This window comes from Melospiza melodia, chromosome 1 (assembly GCF_035770615.1).
Source record: "Melospiza melodia melodia isolate bMelMel2 chromosome 1, bMelMel2.pri, whole genome shotgun sequence".
In the NCBI taxonomy this organism is placed as follows: Eukaryota; Metazoa; Chordata; class Aves; order Passeriformes; family Passerellidae; genus Melospiza; species Melospiza melodia.
Genome location: NC_086194.1, coordinates 93,366,530 through 93,390,687, shown reverse-complemented (window position 1 = coordinate 93,390,687; position 24,158 = coordinate 93,366,530). Strand labels below are relative to the sequence as shown.

General features: G+C 36.4%; 1 long non-coding RNA gene across 2 annotated transcripts in view; it reads left to right on the top strand.

Annotated features, from left to right (window-relative positions):
- LOC134430002 (uncharacterized) overlaps positions 1–23,723 on the top strand; it is an 80,508-nt gene extending 56,785 nt beyond the window's left edge. For both annotated transcript variants that reach the window (XR_010030705.1, XR_010030703.1), the window contains exon 5: positions 23,607–23,723. This is a non-coding gene — a long non-coding RNA (uncharacterized LOC134430002). The remainder of the gene's footprint in view (positions 1–23,606) is intronic.
- Positions 23,724–24,158: the final 435 nt, after the last annotated feature.

The following is a 24,158-nucleotide window of genomic DNA, read 5'->3' as shown; positions in this document are numbered from 1 at the left end:
GCTTTGTATCCCCATGCTTCTCTTTGATTTCCACTGCTAAAAAATGTAATAGGTTGGTGCATTCTAAAACAAAAAATATTTTTTTACAAATACTAACAATACTGTTTGAATATACAAGAAGCAAAGAAGCAGATTCCCCACTCCATATTTCTCTCTTGGCAGTAAACTAGTTACATTTATCTTGCTCATGCTCAGTCATCAAAATTAAAGAAACCATTTATTAAGATAGTTAATACTTTTATCTGAGCCCTGAATAATCTATCTGATTTTGCTAAGTACCTTAAAAGCATACCCCTCTCCAACATTTCTTTCATATTTCATTATATACCTCCTCAGTGTTTTGAATATTTCTTTTCCAGTAAGTTGTAAGTTATGTGTACAGTTACAATGGTATTGAATCAATACATCTTTTTATCACCATACACTTTTTGTGCCACTCTTTTTTTTTTTTTTTTTTTTTTTTTTTTTTTTAATGTATTGTTTCAATAGAAAAGCAGTCAAATATTTTAGGTCTACATTGAGCTAGAGACCTGTGTGTATATATATATATATATATATATATATATATATATATATATATATATAATTCATAAGGAATTGATACATGTTCCTTGCATGCTCACTTTTAGTCTTCATGACTAAAGACAGAAAATATAAAGGAATATATTTCTCAGAAAATAAGGAGTAATCGTAGATTGCCATGTATCCCCTATGGTTCTGATAATGTCATTTAAATGAGGACTTATTTTAAAGCCATTGAAATTATTAAAACCACTTCTTTTTTTACATTCCTTCTTTTTTTTTTTTTTAATTCTTTAACTTCCATTTTCTACACCACAACAAATATCAGCTTTTACTCTTATATAACATTTAAATATAGCATTTTACTCATCTAGGCACAGAGGAAGGAAACATAATTCTGCCTTAATTTGAATTTAGAAGAAATTAACCCCCTCCCCAAATCCCAAATCCAACTAAGAAATAACATAATTACAGAGCTATTCTCCTTGCTGTACAGTGGGGAAATCAATATGAATACTACTGAAGTCTTTTCAGCCAAACTAAAGCAACACTAACAACATGTGAGGTGTAATTAAACAATCATAGTTTCATGTTTCTCATGGCAAAGCTACAATTTATCAAAGCAAGAATTCGGAGGAGTTTAGGTCCTTTTTCTTCTCTTATGAAACTAAATGTTTACTTTTAATCTACTTCCATGTAAAAAGTGATTCCCTAAAGTTTCAGTTAGCAAGAAATAACAAGTGTAACTATTTTTTCCTCAGGGAAAAGAAGGGAGGAAGAAGCATTATCAACTTCTACTTTGATATGAAAAGGCATCTGAACTGAAAATAATTCATGGTTAATGAAATGTGTACTTTAGGTCAAAGTAAGGCTTTCTTTGGAGTTTTAACTATGATGAATTCATACTTGATCTCCTCCCAAAACTCAAAAACAGTCTTACATTACTTTGAAGTAGCAGTGGGGTTAGCTTTAAAATACTGTTCTGTCTGAATTTTAGGCCAGGTGGCCAAAAAGATAATATGATAACTTTAGGAAAAGATTTCCTACTCCTTGATGCTTTCTGAGCTGATTCATTGTCTCCACCTTAAAACTGATAGGTTAAACAGGAACAATATTGGGAAAAGCAAAAAAAAAAACCAAAAAAAGAAGAAGAAAAGAAAAAGTAGACATTATATTTTTATGCAACACTGCCATATCAGAAAGAAGGTTCAGGTTCCAAACCTGAAATCCTGATATATCTGGGGATGCGTGAGGCTCAGTACTTCAGGAAAGGTTCTCAGACCCCTGACAGAGCCATGGTACCTTGCACCTCCCCCAGAGAGAAGATGGGGTGACTAAGAAATGTCAAGCAGTTTCAGAGTCATAGTCTGTCTCATTTTTAAATTTAAAATGGGGTGTTCTCTTTGAATGTCTAATACTGTCTAAAATCTGCTGGAATCTGTAAGTATACTTTTTAAATTTTTAGGCATGGTGTAAAACTTCCCACGATATCTGGAAAATAAAGATCCAGCATTTGTTTAAAATATTGAGTTAGCAATTTTCCATCAGAACAAATTAATCAAATTTTATATGAGGCAAGGAAAGTTTTCTGTGGTAGCACTCAGCAAATTCAGACACAAAGCTGATGTTTAGTGCAAGTAAGGCTATTGATTAAAATCAGACTTTCACATTTGTGTTCTCATTCGGCTCACAAATGGCAAAAATATTACCAGGTGTTCTTTCCAGGAAAAAGTTTCTATTTTTTCATGGTGTAATGTAATACTACTTATTTCAGTGACTGATATATGGCTTATTTTAAATGTTTTGTTACAGAATTAAATCTTTGATAGTAGAATAAGAAATAGGAAGAATTAGTTGCAAACTGCATATTTCCAGAATAAAATTGTTGAAAGACTGGAGACCTAATAATAATGTTCAGTTTGAGAAATTTGGCTAATTAAATGTGGATCTAAACAGATGCATTAGTCAAGGTATGCAAAGCCAAAGAAATGGATCTGAGCAAATTATTCTGCCTGTTCTGTTGTTTCTTTGTTATAAAATTAACCAAGTAATGGCCTAATGCATGTGGTAGAAACATTTATTGATGAATCTGAGAACTGAAAATGAAAAAATACCCCACAGGTCTTATCAGAGTCAATGATAAGAAAAAGATTGGTTGATCTATTACATCTTGGTAGGTAACAATAAATTCTGTAACCATTGTGAACTCTCTTCTGCAAACCTGTGACCACCCACATGGCTCCTACTTTGTAACAGTGGAAAACACAGCAAAGCCAGTCCATCTGTTTCCACAGCTATTTCTCTTGCCTATTACAGTGAACACAAATCATTAAAGTCAAGTTTTTCTGAGAACTTTTAAGGTCTTCATTCAATTTCCCCACTCTGTTCCTGGCTTTTCCTTTGTTACTTGCTGGGAAATTGCATATTTTCTGAGGTCATTTTCCTAGAATGCCTGTGTTTAGGAGAGCAAAAGTGGGAACAATATGCACTTGGAGCAATGAAGCCCATCTTTGTTGCTGGGAAGGTAAAAGTGAGGAAAGGCATGAACATGCATTCATGCTCTGATAATACATTTATTGCAACTACATTCTACTCTGCAGCTATGTTCTACTGTCATCTGACTCACTAAAAGAACACAGGGAAATTCAACCAGAGGAATACTGGATTGGAAGGAAGGGGTAAGGAATAATCTACTCCAGGCAAAATATTTTCAGGTAAATATCAACAGAAAAGTTAAAATGGATAGACTGTTTCAAGTGAAAAGGACCTACAACAATCATTAGTCCTTTGCATATTGCAGCAACTACAACCATTGCACTCAAAATGAGACCAGGTTATTTTAAAGAGAGTATGTAGGAAAAGAGGGAACATTTTCATTTGTTCAGGTCTCAGCAGAAAATCCATTTTGTTTCCAGTTGCCTAAAATATATCTCATCAGTGCTAACTTCCTGTCTGGGCAATCAGTAATAGTGATTGGCAATCACTAACAGTAATAGGCACCCACTACAACATCTCCTTTGTTTTCCATCCTCCTAAACTCCACCCAGGGGACCTCAACCACATCACCACTGACTGTAAGGGCAGCATAATCAAAACTCTCCCTTAAGTATAGTGTGACACCTCCACCTTGCCAGCCCTGCCTTTCCCTCCTGGAGAGCCCATAGCCCTCCATCCCACCTCTCCAGTCCTGGCATCCATCCCACCAAGTCTCACCAAGACCTAGTGGATTGTAGCTCTGGGAGTTTACCAACGCTTACAGCTCATCCTGTTTGCTTCTCATGCTGCCTGCATCTGTGCACTTCAGATATGCCTCTGAGACCTCAGTGCTCCTGAGGCCATTGTAAATGCTCCCACTAGGGAACACCCAGGCAATGTGATGCCAACCCTTGGCTTACCTGCTGCAGCCCTGTTGGTATCCCGTTCCCCCACTGTGTCTAATTTAAAGCCCACATTAGGGATCAGTCCTGACAACTTATGCCCTAACATCCATTTTCTCCACCAGGACAGGTGGTCCCTGTCAAACCTCAGCATAACTTATCCTATCAAGTTTCCTCAAAGGTTTAAAGCCCCAAAGTTTTGGTGGAGATAAATTTCATATAATCCACTAAAGTAATGAATCTGATGACTTCATCTTCCTACCTTAACCTCATACAAAGGTTAAGCCCTCAGCAGATAGCAATGTTTTAGCTAGACAAGAGAGGTAATGATGTTTTTCATTCCTGGTGGTTCTCCACTGAGGCAGTGGAGAATATGTTAGCCTTTTGCATTTGACAAATAAGGAACTTATGTTACATTATCTAACTACATTTTACATAGCTATGAAATCCCATCACCTGCCGAGACACCTGGTATTTGCACTGTCTTGAAATGTTATCCAAACTTTGGGCTTCTCACGGTGGAGATGACAGATTATTAAAAAATTATATTTTACTGATTTTCTTGTATGCAAACTGAAAGAAAGGAGCCATCCTCACATTGGCCAGTTACAGGAAAGGTCAGCTGAAGTTTGTGTCTGGTGTTTGAGTAGTGCTTGGCATTCTTTTCTTACCCTCTCTCTGCTCCATACATCATCGCACACAGAAAGGTCAGGAGCAGAGATACCAGCTAAAGTAGGACCAAAAGATTCCTCTCCTTCTGGAAGTCATCAGAGGAGAAAGGGAATTTCTAGAATCCTTTCAAGATAGGAAAGAAGACCTGAAATAGTTAAAATATTTGGACTACACACTGCACAATTGCTTGGAATCAGCTCATATCCTTGAATAAATAAAGGAATTAGTTTTGTGTAAAGCGTACAAATACAGAGAATAAATACAGCTGACATTTTTTCTTAAAATTTTCTTTTACTTACAGCATGTATTTTTCCCTTCCCTCTACCCTTTTCCTTGATCCGACCTAACTTTTGCTTCTGTTCTTGAATATGGGAAAGGACAGAGGAGAATTGAATAAAGGACAGTTGTTGCCATGTTCTTCTCCTGACACAATTATTTTTAATCAAGTGGTTTTAGACTTGTACCTTCTTCAAAAGGATTGAGCCAAAATTAACCTCTAAATAGGTATATATTTTATATCACATAAGAACAGGATGCCTTCAGTAAAAATAGTGACAAAGAAAAAGAGATTTGCCTTTGTTTGACTCCTTGCTTATTTCGGTTGAGTATTTCAAAATAGTGAAAATTTTACTAAACAGTGTGTTTGGACTGTTTGAAGCAGAAACTAACATTAAACTCAGGATATTTTATTGAAGCTGTGAGCCTGAAACATTTTGCTCATACAAAATAGGCAGCTTCCTGTAAATGTTTTTAGTATTGTGGAGAATCTGGCTGATTTCCTGACCTTTTGCAGACATTTCTACAGTTCTGTGAATAATATCAAAGTGGTCAAACAAGAGCAACTTTAATGAAATTATGTCCATGCTTATTTGAATAAAAGGATGAAGTATCATACATCCACTGCCTTTTCACAGTGACTTTTATGGGCAATCTAATTCATATCTATCCAAAAAATACCAGTGTAACCTTGACTGGATATTCATAAGTACATGTTCAGGGACTTGAAATTCTTGATCATTCCATTCAGTTTTAAACCTTTTTGTCATGAAGTATCCTTAGTCCTGCTCAAAGAATTTATGTGGTGAAGGAAGGAAAACATTTTAATATGGATAAACTGTGTCTGATAGTAAGGTTGGAAGTATTAAAAGATACTTCTCTGTTCTCTGAAATATTTGTGAGTGGTGTAGTCCTGGTGAGAAGCCCCACAATGACTTCCTTTTTTTTTTTTTGCAAATATGGCAGAAGACTGTTTTTTCATCAGCACAAGTTGTAATAATGGTGAAATAATATGAATATTTATCAAACACCATATTTGTTTAACTTCAACAAAATACTTATTGTTACTTCAAAATATACATACCCTTTAAGAGTCCAAATTTGGAACCTGTGACAGAGAGTGTTGAGCAAATGTACAATGTGAACAAATGTGCAGAAGATAATATTTAAAATAGAGAAAACAAATGTTTCCAAAAGAAAATTTTAAGACCTTCTTTCCAGAACAAGACCTGTAGAGGTGCTCACACAGAACTTGCCCAATTATGATTGTTCCTTTAGAGACCACGGATGGAAATAAAGTACTAAGAACATACACATATATAAATTGGTATAATATGTTAAGGTATGTTCTAGATAGGAATAAGCAGTGATGAACAGAGATTTTTTGGAAGATTTAATTGACTTTGTAATTTATCCTACTGGCCTTTCTCCTTAGAAAAACTTTATGAAAGAACAAGAAAGAGTTGTAAATAAACAAGGTTCCATTAGGACATAAGCTGGAATAATTAAATTCTTGCACTGAAAAAAATCAAACCATGTAGGTAGGAAGAGTAGAAAATTTGAAAAAGAAAAGTTGTAAGCCACTCTTTATCTTAGTGCTTTCTTTTCCCAAATCAGGTTCTTACTTTCAGACCTAATATGCAAAAATTCCTAGATTACAACAAACCTTCTGAGTGCCATCTACCCCTAGAAAAGAAATCTCTTTTCTTCCCCTCCAAGCTGCATTTCCAATCCCTTTGCCAATGTCCTTGTCTATACCAGGCTCCTAGATCCCAGATGAGATTTTTTTCCTGCTCAATACCTCTCAAAGCTGGAAGGTCCTCTTCCAGAGGGGTGTTTGCCTTTCCTCTCTTCCCCAGCAGCATCATTCCTTCCATCCTGGGGCATCTATCAATACTCTGTTGATAACAATCTGAGAATAAAGAAATAAATCTGCTAAAAGGTTGCACTGTAGATGGGAACATATTTAGAAAAGTATTTCCTTAATTTCTCCTGGAATATAAACTCAGAAATGATGTAATGAGCACAGTTTATCTTTTCCTAGACAGGCAAAGTTTTTTAAAGGCATGTGAAACCCAAACTCAAATGAGTGGAATGAGCAGTCTTATTTAACAGGCTGAGAAAAAGTAAACTACCCATTCTCCAGAACATGCTTAGAATATCATACAAAAATAGTTTTGACACTGCTGTTTATGCTATGTGTCAGGTGAGGAAGAATTCTTCTTCTGTAGCAACATTCAGATGAAGGAACAAATCTACTATACTTCCTTTCAGACATCTCCTTGTTCCTTTTAAGCAAAGAAGTTGCACAGGCACTGAAGTAGTCTCAATGCTGAAACTATTTCGCCACCAAGATACACTGCAGACTATGAAAGAGTGCAAAAATTCCAGAGAAGAACAGATGCCAGTACTGTGGGGCAAGTATAGCAATTATTAGATTCTCAGTGAGATGATTGAGGTTATATTAAACAGCCATTCAGGAAAAGAAAAAAAAAATCTTGACTGGAAAGATTAGAAGAAGCTAAGCATAAAATTTGGAAGGAAAACTTGCAATTCCTTTGTTCAACATTGGTTTTAGTTTTACTCTTCTTATATCTGTAAAATATTAAAAAATAGTAAGCCTAATCCTTTCTATCAGCTAAATGTATGTGGCTGAATTGCCTGGGCGGGGGGGGAAGAGGATGCAACTATTAAACAACTGATTTTAACCTTGTAAGCTAAGATCATTTATGCAAAGCCCCTGCCTGAAATGAATTTTCAAGACTATTTAAAGATTAGCAATAGTTTAAAAATGAAAGATCTGTCATAACCTTTCCTGTACAGAGCACGTGAAAGAAGATATGAATAAAGACAGGGAAAATTGAGAACATTCAAAGATGTTTTAAACCAAAACAGAGAAAACAACAATTTGAAAGGATGGGAAGTGCATTTTAATGGTTATTACTTAAGGTTTCCTGATTTTTTGGAGTTTTTTGGGTTTTTTGTACAGTGCAGTTTCTTACACTTCCTGTGATGTTGATGACAGAACACAAAGCCAGCTCAGAAGTGCAGTACAGCTCCCAGCAGCCTGACCTGAAACTCTAAGCTTCAAAAGGGCTAAGATGAATTAATCAATCGATCATCCCCCTCTGGTTTCTTTGCACACTCACTTGTCTTACACCATATAAAAATCCCGTGTGGAAGAAAATGCTATCTTTTCCATTTTATTATCTCAGTTCTTCCAGGTGGTACAGGTAAAGTATTACAATCTGACAACCTCCTACACTTTTGCATGTTGAAAGGACACTTGTGTTAATGTACACATTCTTGTACAGACCCGATTTCCTCTGTGTGGTAGTGTCATGTCGTGGCTCCTCCAAGACCAGCTTTGTGAAATGAATGGATAAATAAGGAAAAACAATGACATTGTTTATACAGATCAGTGGTATTTTCTTACATATTTTACAGGAGAATTCAACTAACTTCACCTTCAGAGCAATTTGAAAATCATTGGGGTTCATAGTAGGCTCCCTGCAATGACAATAGAATTACAGTTAAAGAAATTTTGGAAACTGAATTTCCTTGTGTGATCTTTTTTATTTATTTATTTTAAAAATAAATAAAAATTCTTGAAACTGTAAGAAACATTGTTTTGTTTAGTTTTGGCATTTGTGTCTTAAAATAGAAAAGATAAATGAATGACTGTTCTATTCATGCTGCTTCTGTTTCATCTCCTACTTCAACGCCCTGTAGCAAAGAAAAAAAAAATAAAAAGAAAAATCCCAAACCTATAGTGTTCCCATGGGCAACAAAACCTTGAAAAGAAGCAGCAACATGTTGGTAATAAAAAAATTTCAAAGGACTATATTTCAAGCTGTGGGAGTGCAAGGAACATCATTTCTTATATAAAATGCGCATCATCTCTTGTGAATCGCAGCTCAGGAGACTGCATATGCTCCTCTCCTACTTGATAGGAATTATCTAGCAGATATAAATTAAGGCAGTTTTGATAACTAACTTAATAAAATTCCAAAGAGTAGGGGTGGGCAGCTCAAGCTGACATTTTAAGATTTCATGAGGGAGGGTGATGGGTGAAAGAAGGAGGAATGTCAGTTTGGTACAGACAGAAACTTAATTTCTTTACTTTGGATGAATTCCAAGCAGAGTTATAGCATTTTTACCATCCTCCTTTTTCTTATACAAGGCAAACAGTTTTCTTCTGTTTACTTAAGTACAGTGTGTTGAAAAAAATCCAGAGGCTTACAAGACCACAAGCTGTCTGTTATTCAAATACTGGTTCTACACTTTGATGAAGGGTAGTGTTGTTTGCTTTCTGTGCACTGCAGGTTAAAATTAAGCAGGTTGTTTGCAGGACATAATTTCTCTTGGGATGGTGCTTCCTGGTTGAATTAAAAGATAAATTAAAGTTCTTAGTTCATTTAATTTATTTTTCCCATATTCCAAATACTTTGATATTTAGTCTAAATCAGGGCTTGAGTCCAGAGACCTTTAACTTAGGCAATAAGATTCCTCAAAATTATAAGTAATTAAGAGTAAATATATGGCAGATTAAGGTCTCTTTTAATTTCCCTTCTTCATATATTTTAAAGGCCTGGTGCTCTGAATCACTACTTTCATCACTTTTCATCATCCAAGTGTGCAGTCCTGACACAGATGGTCTTGATTCATGCTACCCTTTCCAGTGTTTTCATTGAGATTACTTGACCAATTAAGAGCTGATTACATGAATAGGGCTTGTTATGCCATCTTGTGTCACTCACCTTCCTGTTTTTCCCTTCTGCACTTTTTATTTTCCCTATCCACATGAAAATCTGTCACAGTCAGCTTGGGAAGGTTCTCAGCAGAGTTTTCTGAAACCCTGTTTATTCACCTCCGCAGCCTAGGCTATGATGAGCTCTGTTACTGTGAGGGTTACTGCGAGACCCTGGCATAGCTGTCCAGCAAAGTGAGAGTAATCTTAAACAAGACTGGCCTGTCATTTTCACAGAATATAGTACTTAATCCCTGAAAAAATTAGGTGAAGAGACCAACATTTCCAAAATGGACCATGCATGTGATCTTACATCAAATTTTATGTATGCCCAGCTGAACAAATGAGCTTGAGGAATGGATGAAACTGTGTAGCTCCAACAAACCTTACTGAATTAGTGCCCAACAAAAAGACCTAATTTTTCATGGTTCTTTGAGGTTCTCAGGAAAAACATTGATGTCAACAGGGCTGTGCATAGCACATACTTATTCTCTCTTCAGCTGAGCTTCTTTGGACACTTTGAATCTCAAAGTTTTGTGTTTATAGATATTTTTGGTGTAAGAAGAGTCAAAGTGGCAGATAGGGTAAAGTTTATTATAGTGAGGTTTGGCAGCACTATCATTATGTAGTGGTTTGTATAACACATGCACCTTACATCTTTAGCTTTTAAGAAATCCCAGTATCAAAGATATGTACTTAAATATATACTAACCCACATAGATATTGGCATACATATTGATGGTATAAATTCAAGGAAGGTGCCTGTGATGCACAAAATCCCATAAATAAGAAGTTATATAACAAATACAGCACTTAATTCTTTGTATAATTCGTAATTTTTTTTTTTTTTTTTTTTTTTTTTTTTTTTTTTTTTTTTTTTTGTTAGGGAATGTTGATTCTGAAACAGTAATCTGTACAATTAGAGAGACAATAAATTTTTGCTGGTTGTAGGAATTTTACTTTCAGAGAATGTGGATATTCAAGTTCAGGAACTATGTTTTTCTTCACATTAAAGGAAGAGAAAAAGTAAATCAAAATATAGATTCAGCAGTCTTCTCAAGAAGCCTGTTAAGATGTCCTCAGAACACATTACTGAGGTCCCTTTCTTGTAGACTGGCAAGTGTGAAGGACAGGTTGTGGATCTTGCTTGCAGAACAGTATTTACACCAAAAACTGCTGGGTAAACTGGATTGATGTGAAGAGAAGGACTTTCTGTGCTCTTCTAATATCATTATCTCTTCTGATTAGGTTATAATGCAAATATTATCAAAGACTCACAGCTTATCTGTAGTATTGACATTCCCAACACTGACATTCTCAGGTCAATATATTAATATTATAATACACTTCCTGTGAGTTAAGAATAAAATTACCATGCTTTCTATACACAAAACTTTAAAAACAAAACGGTATGAAAACTGATTTCAAAGCAGTACTTGAAGTAAGCCCTTGGATAACAGGTTTGTTCAGACACCTTCAAAAAACTGGAAATATCATGTTCCTTGTACTAGAGGAAGATGTGTTTATATATCTATGAGACTTTTGGAAGAGAGAAGAAATTCAAGGGAAAAACAAATTTATCTGATGTGGGAAAGTTTGGGATATTTTTCTATAGGCATTTTTAAACATAAATAAGGCTTACTTCTGAATTTTTTCTTTTTTTAGTGCATGAGATGGCTGCCTGTGAAGATGAGGAAAGCACTGGCTATCATTTGCCTGTGTTAGGGGCATCTAGTCTGTCCCTTTTGGCACTAGGTTCCACACTGAGGGAAGCAAATTGGACTCATGGGGTACAGATGGTACAGGGTTATTGCCCTACTGCTGCCACACTAATGAGGTTCATCACTGGAGTCTGCAACCTCTTCCTCCGGCCCTCCTTCCCAGGGTTTTGGCTTCCAGTGCTCAAGGCCAACTCTGATTTAATGCAGCTGTGGAATGAATCTTGGATCAGATTTCTGGGAAAGATGTGGATGTCAGAGTTTTGAATGTAGCAAAGGTTCTGGCCTCCCTTTGTTTGGAGCAGTGTTGAAGATTTCTTGTCCAAGCTTCATTGTTGATGTATCTGTGCCTGATCATGTACCCCGTTCATTCCAAGCCTGACCTGTTGACTTGACTTTGTAGCTTGACCTCAGATCTTCCTTGTCACCGTGGACATGTTTAGTGTTCTGGACTTGCCTGAATACCATCCTCTGTTCTACTTTGTTATTCTTGTTAAGTTTCTGTGGGACTGCCTTTGTTAGAGAGGGCACAGGCCTGCCAGTTTGGTTGTCTCAACTCCCAGTTCTCCTTCCTATCTGGAGAATAACAACCTTGCTTCTCCCTAACAGCACTCTCAAACAACACAGTCAAATTATTTGCCTTCCAATATTCCCTTGTTTCTCCTTTATCTCAACAAAAAAAGCTGTCCTTTTTAGTCTTTCTTTGCTCAACAAGTTTTGCAGATTTTTCACCCTTATATGGTCCTAGAATCTTAGTGTTTGGTTTTTGATATTGACCCCAGTAAACCTATGCTTTCCTGACATCTTCCACCCAGAAGCAGTCCTAGAATCAGAGAATTATTTGGGTTGGGAGACATTAAGGATCACATGGTTCCAACCTTGCTGCCACAGTCAGGGTTACCCTTGGCTATATCATGGCTGTTCAGGCTCCCATCCACATTTCTGTCACACTCATAGGATTTGGGACTAGAGTTTGCTCTCTGCCTGTATACTTTAGTAACTTGCTTAAGAAATGTTTTCAGCATAGCTTCCAACATGCTTTTGAGTCAGGTTTGCGAGATACGAAATGGGCGGAAAATTTACTCTATCTCTGTGCTCAAATTGTGGTGAAAAACCATAGCAAATTCTACTGTCATCTGGTTACTTAGTGGTGTTCTTTCCAGTTGATACTGAGGCCAATTCTGTGTAATATTTTTTTTAGTTAATAACTGGATGATGTTACACTCCACACATTTCCAGACTATACCAAACTTGCTAATCATCAAAGGGCAGAGCTGAAATGAGGATGTAAGTAAGGTGGAAAAATGGGCTAATGGGAACCTCATGAATTTCAAATGGAATTGCCAATATCTCCACTTGGGGAGAAATAACCCCATGGACCAGCAGAGATTATGCTTCATTCTGATTATTCTAGCAGCATGTAATTTTAAGCAAAATATTGATTATAATAATATGTACATAGATAAGCATCTGTGATATTCCATTGCAACGTAGAATATTATAGCTAAATCATTATGTATTAAAACTTGAGCCAACAAATATTTATGTACTTTTGTAATTTTTAGTCTTCCAGTTTACAGCTTTAATAACAACAACCTTACCAAAAACGTGGGGTTTTTTTTCTCCAGTCTGAAGTTAGTAGCTTCTTAATTGTTGAGTACTTTCAGCAGGATAGTACTTAAGCAGAATTATGGCAGTGCATATATTGGCTTATGTGTAGTTCAATACCATTACTTAACAGATGTCTGATTTAATTATAGGCACCTCATATACATTTTCATTGGTGTCATGAACCTATCTCCATGGTCTCAGCATTTCTAAGCAACACTGCAGCCAACTAATGCAGTAGAACTACATAAAAGACCAGCTTTCTTCTGCATTCTCCTTTACTTTCCCTTTCCAGCTCCAAAAAGCAGTAACTCAATAACATGCTTTTCCCTGTCAGCTGGCTGTATGTCCATCCTTGTAACCACACTTCAAAATGTTTTTAGTTGTATGGTTGAAGGAAGGTCATGTTTGATTGAAACGCTGGTTGCATTTCACTGTTGGACAAGTTGCTGCTAATATATTCAATTTCAGCTAAGTCACTACAGAGATGAGGCTCTCAGTGAGAACATAGTATTTTTTTTCCTTTTTTAAGTCTTCAAGATGCTGTATATCCAGGAGTGAACTGATTTTTCAGTGTTGTTCTATGATCAGGGCAGTAAGGCATGAATGGAGAAACTGAGGAATTGTGCTTTCTGTTCTAGCTCGAAAAAAAGATGTCAGTGTCTCAGGTTCTCCATTCGTGAAGTGAATACCGGATACTCGCCTTTCTCCAAAATAGACTCAGATATTAATATAAAAATTTAACATGTTCTATAACAAAATTCAAGTTAACTGGCAACTTAGAATACTTCAGTATCTGTAATTCTGAGTTATACTTCAGTAGTTATTCTGCTTCAGACCAGGTTATATTTGATATTCCAAAACGCTTCCAGAAAAGGGGCATGTGTTTCTGTAGGCATCAAGTTTAAGCACAAGAGAACTACTAAAAGAGTTATTAGCACCAGAGAAAAAGGAGCTAATTATTACTTAGGAAAAAAGCCACAATACATTGATACTGAAAAGATGATGGAGGCTGAGAGGGGGAAAAAACAAATCCTTTAAAGTCCATTTTATTCAGTTCCGCTGTATAAGCATACTGAGAGCCTCAGCAGCACATAAATCAGAGTGTTTTACTGAAAGAGTAGAAAGGGGAAAGAAGCAGAATAAGTATCAGGAAATGTACTATTTGCTAGTATAAATTAGTATTTTCTACACTTATAGTATTTGGAACCAGAATGGTAAATTGCAGAATTTGGTTGACATGAGAATATGGCTGATTCTTTTCCCTCCCTTCCTGTGTCCTCTTATTTAATCCTTTTTGTACTCATAGAACCATAGAATCATAGAATATCCTGGGTTGGAAGGGATGCACAAAGATCACCATGTAGCCTGCACACATATGCATGTTAACTGGATAGAGTGACGGTAGCGTAGATAATAAAAGGCTAAAGTGCAGTACGGTGCCTTGTGTGAGGATTTCAAAGGCCCTGTCACTATCTAAAGTGAAATTGGACTGTGGTGCACAGGTACTAGAAAATAAAATGCTAATGCTGCAGTCTGCAATTCTACACTGTCAGCCTGATTTTTGGAGGTGTTGGATTCTCAGAAGGCATCACCACTTCAACCACTTTCAGCTAGAGTGAATGGAAACTACATGTAGCTGAAAACCCAAATGACACAAAAGCAGGCAATTTAAAAATGAAACGACAGAGACTCAAGTAAAGGTGTTTACTTTGTCATATCTGCCACAAACTCTTTGTGAGTCAGGAAAGTTAACACAGATTCTCTGTTAAAAAAAACCCGAACACCTCAAAAAACAAAACCACACAAACACTTTCCCCTGCTGTTTCTCTTCCACTATATGTCCACATGAATGTGAGCTCTTCAAGTCCAAGACTATCTTATGTGGTCATCCAAGGTGTTATAGAAGAGATCTTTCTTTTTTTTTTTTTAACACCTTTGCATATCAATCAAGAAAATCCACAACTCATTATTGACTTTACCAGCATGTATAACACAGCAGTGATGATAAGTGTAATATTCTTTGTAATTCTGAGGGAAGTTGCACCAAAATGAAGAATTTATTGGAAGTCAGACAAAGATATACATCTACCCAGAAGCATCAGGTAAAAGAGAGAGCAAAAGTTTGGGGAGAAGTGAAATTTTGCTTATACCCTATCTCTAAATTACCAGTGGACATAAGGATTTAGTCCTCTTTTACTTTGGTGCTCAAAGGTTGCAGAAATCTGCTTACATGTTCACTTAAACCACTGGTTTAAAATAAAAATTATATAAAAATGGTATCTTGTGCCTGATACCAAGCAACCAAGAATTTGCCTAGTTGAATTTGTAGGTCAGATCCTTCTTCCCCTCAAGTCATTTTCCCATTGATCACACTGAAGTGGGGAAGGGAGCAGTGGGAAACTTTCACATTTAAAATTATGTGGAGATGTTTTCACTCAGATTAAACTGGGACTCAAAAGTGGCTATTTATATGCATGAGACCAACACAAAGTGCATATTCTGCCTCAGGATTAAAGCATTTAGTTTTTCAAGAGGGAATAGTTCATTGATCAATGCTTTATGCCCACATTTCTCATGTTGATAGAGCTTTGCCCATGAACTCTCATTAGATGTCCTGATTCAAACTTAAAACTTAAATTTGATTTCAACACCAGCAGTAAGATGTCATGAAGAAAACAGATTGCTCCATGTATTCATCTAAATACAGGTCAAAACTAGGTATATATCAGCAGCATTTCATCATCAATGACATGTGCCACCAAGATGAATTGATGCTGAAGGCTGCAATTTCTAATCACTAATAATAATGTTTGCAATTAATTGTATGTACAGCTAAGTGTGTCTCAGTTTATTTGCTAAGGCAATTTTCCTAAACCAAGTAATTTTACTTCTAAATACAAACACTGGAAAAGTTGTGCCTGTTAACATGACTAGTTTCACTTGTCTAATATATGGCCTCACAGTTAACCAGTCTGATAATTTAATTTCATGCTACAACTGCTTTACGCTGAATATTTGATATAAAGCAGATTAAAAGTTTGACATTAGAACATTTCCCCAAATGCATTTCACTTTCCAGATCATCTTCTGCCATAGCAGTACAAACTTTCATTTTACAGTAATTTTTTCTCACCAAAAAAATAACCCAAACAAGCAAAAAGAAACATGGTGCTCATTGAATGCAGAGATACAAAACAGCTAAAAGAAATTTTATCAGACAACACTCAGCAATTTAATGGCAATTTTGTGGGTACATTCTTACATTGATCTGAATTCACTCCTTTCATTATAAGCCCTTTTAACAAGTTCCTGCCAAATATGATGAGAATGAGTTGTGAAGGAATGGTTCAGGAACTAATTCACACTTATTATTCTGATAAGTTACAGTACGTGCCATTTCACCCTTCAGAAACTATGCATTTAGTTTAGTTTCAGAATACATTCTAGTCTAAATCCCAAATCTCTCACTAACAAACACTAAAATATGCTTAATGTACTCAGCATGTATGTTTCTGCAGTTAGAGGCTCCCTGCCATATTCCAAAATTATTGGACCTGATACCAAGTAATGCTCTCAATTCTGCTGTGAGTCACTATTGTGTGCTGCAGCTGACCCATGAACTGCTTTGGGTTCTGGACCTGAGAGCCAGGACATTTCACAGACACCTGCTCTGAAATCCCTCTGACTTAAGTTATTAATCTTGGTTTGTTTTAATATAAAGCACAGTGTTAGAAATAAGTTACCTTTGAACAATTTTGTAGAAGGTTAAATAGTGTAAATAGATCTGTATTTCTAGGACAACAGCACTACATCATCAGAAACCATTCTGACTAATAAAAAGCTATTAGTCTACCAAAACTGTAATGAGATCATGATTAATAAACACCCCTGAAAGGTCTGCATCAAAGTCAAGGCTTTTCTGTGATAAATGTAAACACGCAGACCTTACTTTGCCAAAAGCTGTGTGTTCCACTTATCCAGCTCTACTGATTGATTTGTTCATTAGACTAATAAATAATTTATCACCTCGAAGAGGACAATTCGTTATACAGATAGTATGAACAAGTAATTTTAAGCAGCCAAATCTTTAGAAGAATTAGCAGTGTTAACAGTGCCATGAAGTCTGATGTCATGAACGTGCAGAATCCAGACCAGCATAAAAACAAGGAAATTGTTATAAAAACAGGTAATTTCAGATAGCTTCTAAACAATTTCCCATGGATATTCACATTGCAGCTCTATCAGAAATCTCATGTGCCATATTATCTTTAGGCTCTTTTAACTATCCTGCCCTAGGAATTATAGTAATCTATGAGCATTCTTAAAAATAGACACAGAAATAAATTGCAGTTTGTAATATACCCCATTTTCTAAATTAGGGAGAAAGTCTGTAAGATTTACAAAGTATTGATTATTTTATTCTATGATTTTCTTTCCTAAATACCTATATGATTTTTCTTAGCAACAAATTATAGAAAAGAAATCAGGCAGAGGGGGCCTTTTCTTCAAATGTAGGAACTATCATTGCAAAAACTACATTGTAATTCATTCTCTCATAATTTTTATGCATTTGAAGTTAAAAAAAGGTGGAGATAAGGACAGTTGTATCATGGCAGCACATTAGGGGATAAATTAGACACAATTAATCATCACACTTTCCCCTAATAGGAACAAAAGAGATTATTATTGTTATTATATCAGTTTTATAGCTTCTTTTGTAAATCTTTGAATGAATGTAATAGTCCCTTTGTTGAAGATGGAAAAAAAGCCTACAAATAAATGTCTTTGTAATTAAATGTGTAACAGGTCTAAGAAAAATGATGGTTCAACTTCATTCATAAAATTGATAGCACCACAGCCTAAAGCCATTTAGCCAAGTTTTCTCCCTCAACCATGCACAAGAACAGAGATATTTTATTTTCCTTTTCTTTTTTTTTTTTTTACAATATTTAATTTCATTTTCCCCAGCAATAAAAATGCACTGAAGCTTGGGTACTCCACTGCAAGACAGGAAACTGAGAGAATGTAGAGAATGACCTGCTGTTTCATCCACAGTGAAAGTCCTTGCGTTCTTGGGGATTAGTATGTACAACAGCAAGCATATCACCAGTCTTGGAATACCAGCAGTCTAGTCCCAGTCTAGTTCAAAATAAACAAACCAGACACATTTTTTGTCATCACTTACACATGCTTTCCTTAATCTATCAGATATTTCCTCAAAGCAATGTCTCTGTACAGCATTATATTGTGTTGCAGCACCTCTGACTATAAGACTGTGATGATCAAAGTTTGTGTTCTTTGAGACCCTTAATTTCTTTCTTTCTTTTCCCCCCCAAATCACAGATCTGGCTTGGAGAAGAAAGGGCTGGTGAATACTGCTGTTTCTGCTTTTTCTGTCATTATCCTAGAATCTCATCTGCAGGTTCAAGTGCAGTGTATTCCTTTCTGTTGCTGTAGTTGAAGATGATGAGGCTGTTGTTGCATACTCAAAACAGCGGAAGGATGACTCAAAACTGTGATACTTCATACAGATACTTCATATTGCCATTTATATGACATCTAGCTTAATTCAGGGAGACTCACAAAGGCAATGTCTCAAAAGTAGATGCTGTAGCAGTTTGATTTGTACAGAATCCAGAATAACAATGTCAGGAGAAAGCTAGAGAAGCCAGGCGGTAGTGCAGAAGCTGGTAGTCTCCTTCAGATCTGATGGAAACTCAGGGAACTAAATCCCTGCCTTCTGGTGCAGGGTGAGGTAACTTGTATCTGGTAGAATCATTCCAGAAACTTTATAATGCGGGGAACCATGGTTATCCAAACCAAAGCTAAGACACTTCCTCTCTTGTGAGAAAGGTGGCCTCCTTGGATGATGAATCCTGTTTGCTTCTGTGAGCCTTCATTGACTCTGAGTGTCACTAGGGAGATATGCTACCCTAGGCAGGATAAGATAAAGGAAAACATATTTAGTATCAATATTTAAAAAAAAACCCAAAACACCTATTTTATGTTGAATTTCCTCTCATGTGCTTTAATTAACTAAAAGTTAACATTTTCCCATTATGAAAAACATTTAATGAAACTGTGTTTGCCAGGTGGATGTCTTCCATTATGTTTGACTTCCATATACTACTCCTTAGTTATTAGAGAGAGAGAGAGAAAGAAAGAAAGAGAGAGAAAGAGAACTTTAAAACCAAGGGATGTGACCATGGAATGAGCAGAACAAATGAAACTCTGAACAAAGGTTTCCTCTAAATAAGTCACAGTGCAAGAAGTAACCCACAAGAAATGCGATAAGAGCTGATAAGAGGAAAGCTTGCTTTATTGATTTTTTTCCTCTGCCCCCAATTAGGTTAGGTAGATTCTATTCATCTGCTGACTTAAATAGATATGAATGTGAAGTCTCTAAGGTATTCCTAAGAAGTTTTCAGTAAAAATGTTTCCATATCACTGCACTAAGAGGGTTTGGAGGTAGCTGACAGCTGCGGGTATATAAATTAAATGGAATATTATTGATGTATTTGGAAAGAAAAAAAAATCAGACCAAAAACAAAACAAAACCAAAACATTTTTCATCAAATTTCCGCTTTCCAAAATAGTTCAATGGTGTAAAAAGCAACATTGTTTCATATTTTATAGCTCCAGATTTATGAAAACATGACTCTTTGTAACTCTACAAAGTAAAATTATTTGCCTTTAGAGTAATCCACATATTGTGTTCACAATATCTACACAACCAGTGTCTCAAAACTTATCTCTCCATGATTAGTGGTTTGTTTATAAACTTGTAAACTTGTCCCTGAACATAAGTGGGCAGCTGTCCATGCCAAAATTATTATGGCCAGCTCTGGAAATGGGAGAACCTGATAAATGAAGCCCTTATACTAAAAGGGATGGTTAAGAAGCATGAAGCATCTGTGCTTTTTTGGAAAGTTTCTACAGAGTGAGGTTTTAATTTTCTCCTGCGGTAAGGAAGCTCAATCAGAGCCCGGTTTCTTGGTGAGCTTAGCAGAATTTGCTAAACCCTGGAGAAGTGTCCAGGCTTGGGCTCTGCAGTGAGAAAAGATGTCACCGTTTCTGCATGCAAGATGAGAGGCACTTGAGATGCCTCTGAGCAGCAAAAAGAGGCAAAATGCTTCTCTCAGCCCTGCCAAATTGCGTGTGCAGGCATCTCTGAGAGGGCAGGATCTGGGGCTGGCTTTGTTGTCACTGAGGGAGGAAGGTGAGCTGGGGAAGGCAGCTCAGTGAAGCCCACCACGGTCCGGAAGATGGAGGTTTCGTGGTCAGCTGTGATTGCTTTGTGCAGTAAGGCAGACACTGGTGGCGGGTGGGAGAGTTTCTCCTGAGCCCCTCTGGTCATCATATTCCAAATAAAACTGAATTAGGGAGGAAGAAAAAGGTCTGAACACTGTCCTTGTTTGGGACTGAAATGAAAATCCCACAGTGAAAGGCACTTGAGCCCTTGAAAAATGAAAGGGCAGCATTTCAAAAGTGTGGTCATGGAACTTTGTCACCAGGGTGTAAGAGAAACATCACTAGATTAAATTAACCCCTTGTATTCCACATGGAAGAGGGCAGGCTTGGCCAGAATTGCTCATTATCTGCTGAATTTCTCTGGAGAAAAGGGAGGATAGGAAGAATCAGTTTAGGGAACACCAGGCCTGACCTGGTAATCTATGAGCTTCCTCTATTTTACATGCCTGCATTGCTTCCTCTGAGGGGCCCCTCATCTCTGCTCTGCTCAGGCTGTAGGGGTGGCTGAAATGCCATCTTTAACATGCACTGTCAGTTGCTTTCTGTGTGATGAGTACTGAATCGAAAAAGGCCTCTGCCGTTCTTCTCTGTAATATCTTGTAATAAACTACTAATAACAATGACGTGACAGCAATAGATGCAGAATTTACTTTTTCACAGGCAGAACAGCTAACTACAGTAACCTGATGGTCATTACAAACCATTCCAGTTTGCAACAGACAGCTCTCATGTTGTCATTTCAGTGACACTGCTTGTGTAACCCATGTAACTTAAAATACTTGCATGCTTCCTTCACTTCCACTTACACAGGCTGACGAGCGCTCTGTTTATTTATTTTGCAGGAATTTTTAGCATCAAGAATAAAGGGTATGTTTTTCTTTGGTTTAGGTCAGACTTTGGGTCTTGAAAAAGGCTGTGCATTAATTCTGCGTGCTTGCTGAATTAATTTTGAAAACGAGGATATACTATTATTACAGCAAGTTTGCTGGTAAAATGTGATAAGGAGAATGCTGCTCTTCCAGCTGTCTGCCAATGACTGTGGACAGTAAGAACATGTCCAATGTGCTGTTTCAGAGGCTTAGCAAAAAAAAAAAAAAAAAAGGCTTTGTTTTTTCAGAAATATTTATTTTGACTCAGTGGTTTACACAGCTTGTGGGAATGAAAGCACAAAGGTTACATTACTTGATGTTCTTCCATCTCTCAAACATGCTCAAAGCTCCTTCCCTGCTCTCTTCTTAGGAGGCAGTAATAATAGACACCCAAAGAGTATCTATTATAATGAGAAAACAATACATTTCATTTAACATATTTAGTTTTTTAGGGGTTTTTGGGACGTTTTGTAGGTTTGGTTTTTTTCTATATTGCAATCATGCCTATTAAAAATGGATTGCACTGCAATTATGCTTAGATTTACCAACCAATTCCATTGAATGGGAGACCAAGGAGGTCACTGCACTGAAACCTCTGGATATTGCAGACATTTTAAACATCTGGCACTGCATTATTAAAACTGTCACATAGAACTAGAGAGCTTTGAATACCTATTATCATTCATGCAGGTTATGACTGATGAGATGAGATGTGAGTGGGTTTAGAGTGATGCTTCTCTTCTTTCTTTCCTTTCTTTTTTTTCCCTGAAAGAATACAGCACATAAACATTGTGTACTTTTCCTGTCAATAAAAATTTGAAATTAGACAGGCTTAGAACATAAGATGTTTGATCCCTTGCTCTAAATTGTACACCATGAGCTATTTGCTGGGCTTTTCTAAGCTGATTCAATATATACCAAAAATGCATAAAGCATTTGGATTAAAACCAGCTTTTCTTTCCTTTCTTGATTGCACAGACTTTCATGCCCCCAAAAGATTCCTTTTCTACTGTGAGTATAGAAGTGTTTATATGTGTGAATATAAATTTTTTTTCTTCTTTGTGTGGTTTCTTTTTAATTTAATGTATGGGGTTTTTTTTATTTTATATATTATTTTATTAAAATAAACATTCGTGGACTCCACAATGTTTAATTACTGTTGATTTAAAAACTCTTGTCAGCTTCAGGATTTTTGGCTCTCTTTCAGAGAAGTTCTTAAATATGTTTTTAATTTTATATCAGATTGTAGATTTCAAGCCTACTAATATAGCTCAGAGAACCTGCAAAAAGTCCCTTAAGTTGGGACTTTTAAGACCAGCTAGAGAGAACAAAACCTTGAAAAGTGTTTATGGCAAGTGTGAAGATCACAGATCTCTATTCCTAAGAGAAATAAATGGATGAAAATTGAATACTGAATACTAACACAATTTAATTAACACAGTTTTCATTTAGCTTAGTCATGTTCTTCCATTAGAGACGTATTAGAGCCAGTTGTAATTCTGAAACGAATTTTTACTTACTCTAGTTCTGCAAAAAACAACTTATCTTTACCCACAGGTTCCAGCCTTTTTTTAGGGTTCACTTTTGCATAGAAGGAAGTGTACACTTTGGAGGTAGTGGACATTTTATTACATTATTCATAGGACAGTTTACCTGAGAATTTCTGGGGTACAATTACCTCCCAGAAATAATGGGCAGTAATGTAAATGTGGAAGATCAAAGAAAACAAAGGAAATTGAGAAGTAGGAGACAAAAAATGATGGAAAAAATCATATAATAGAACCATAAAATGATTTGGGTCGAAATAGACCTTAAAGACCATCTAGTTCCAACCCCACTGCAGTGAACAGGGACACCTTCCATTAGACCAGGTCGCTCAGAGCCCCATCCTGGCCTTGTGTGTCTATATTCAAAGAAAAACATATCCATCAATTTATCTGTGTTTTAAGGCTTATTTTATTTGTTTTGCTTTGTTTTATAAAAACATGTTTGCTGACGCTTCTAGTTAGTCTGAACTCTTACTGTGAGTCTAAATGGTTTAGACACATGCCAGTGAAGGAATGAACAGAGTTCAGTAGGAAACATTGAATTTTTATGTCCTATCTTCACTTTCAAATATTTCTAAATATTTTTTAATCAACATGAAATATGTCATAAAATTTCTGTAAGGGTTTTTATGAGGGATAAGGAGAAGTGAAAGAAAAGAAACAAACAAAACCCCTTGTCTAGCCCATATATTTTGTCCTATTCATTAGAGAACACAGCACAAAAATGCTCAACCTTTTTTACAGTGGAAAAAACAAAACAAAACAAAAAACAACCCAAGTTAGGCTCTCTACAAGTTACAGATAGTACAGAACTATCTACCAGACCATAGTGTGGCTTTATGAATACTGGGTAAAGCTGGCACAGGCTTGTGACAGATAAAGGACCACAAGATCGAGGACCAGCAATTTATTGCCAAATCTAGAAGAAAAAAAACAGAGAACAGTAATATTTGAAAAACAGTGCATTGCGTTATATCTGCAACAAACTATCTGCTATTGGGTCTCATTCACAGCTCAGTAAAATCACTGGCATGGGGCTTGGAGTCAACAGTGGTCTCTCCACTTTGTTTTCGTATTATACTGTATCAAGAAATGGAAGACTGTTTACTGAATGAAGCACAAGATTGCTAGGCCATGAAAAGGTATTTTTTTCCATTTATATAAGATTTTAAAAGTATGTATTCTGTTAAAATATCTCTCGTGGGATTTCAAAAGCCAGCACTCACAGGCTCACTTATTTCTTACAGACCAAATGGGATCATAAAAAGAATAAATATGGTCAGAAATGAACAGTCCATAACCCCTGCACAGATGTACAAGGTGATCAGAGAGTGCAGGAGCAGACAGGGCAAGACAGAGAGGTAAAGCATCCTGGTAAAGAAAAGAAACACATCATTAGGCACAGGTCATGCTGCAGGCTTCTTGATTCACAAAGTGGGCAGAAATTGTCAGATAGAATGTGCCTCTTGAGTGCTGTTAGCAAACAAAGTCTGTTATGTTGCAGTACTAAGTCCCTGTGAGGTGGTGTGTGGGTGCTCCTGGGGTTTTAAACTGTAAATTACAGG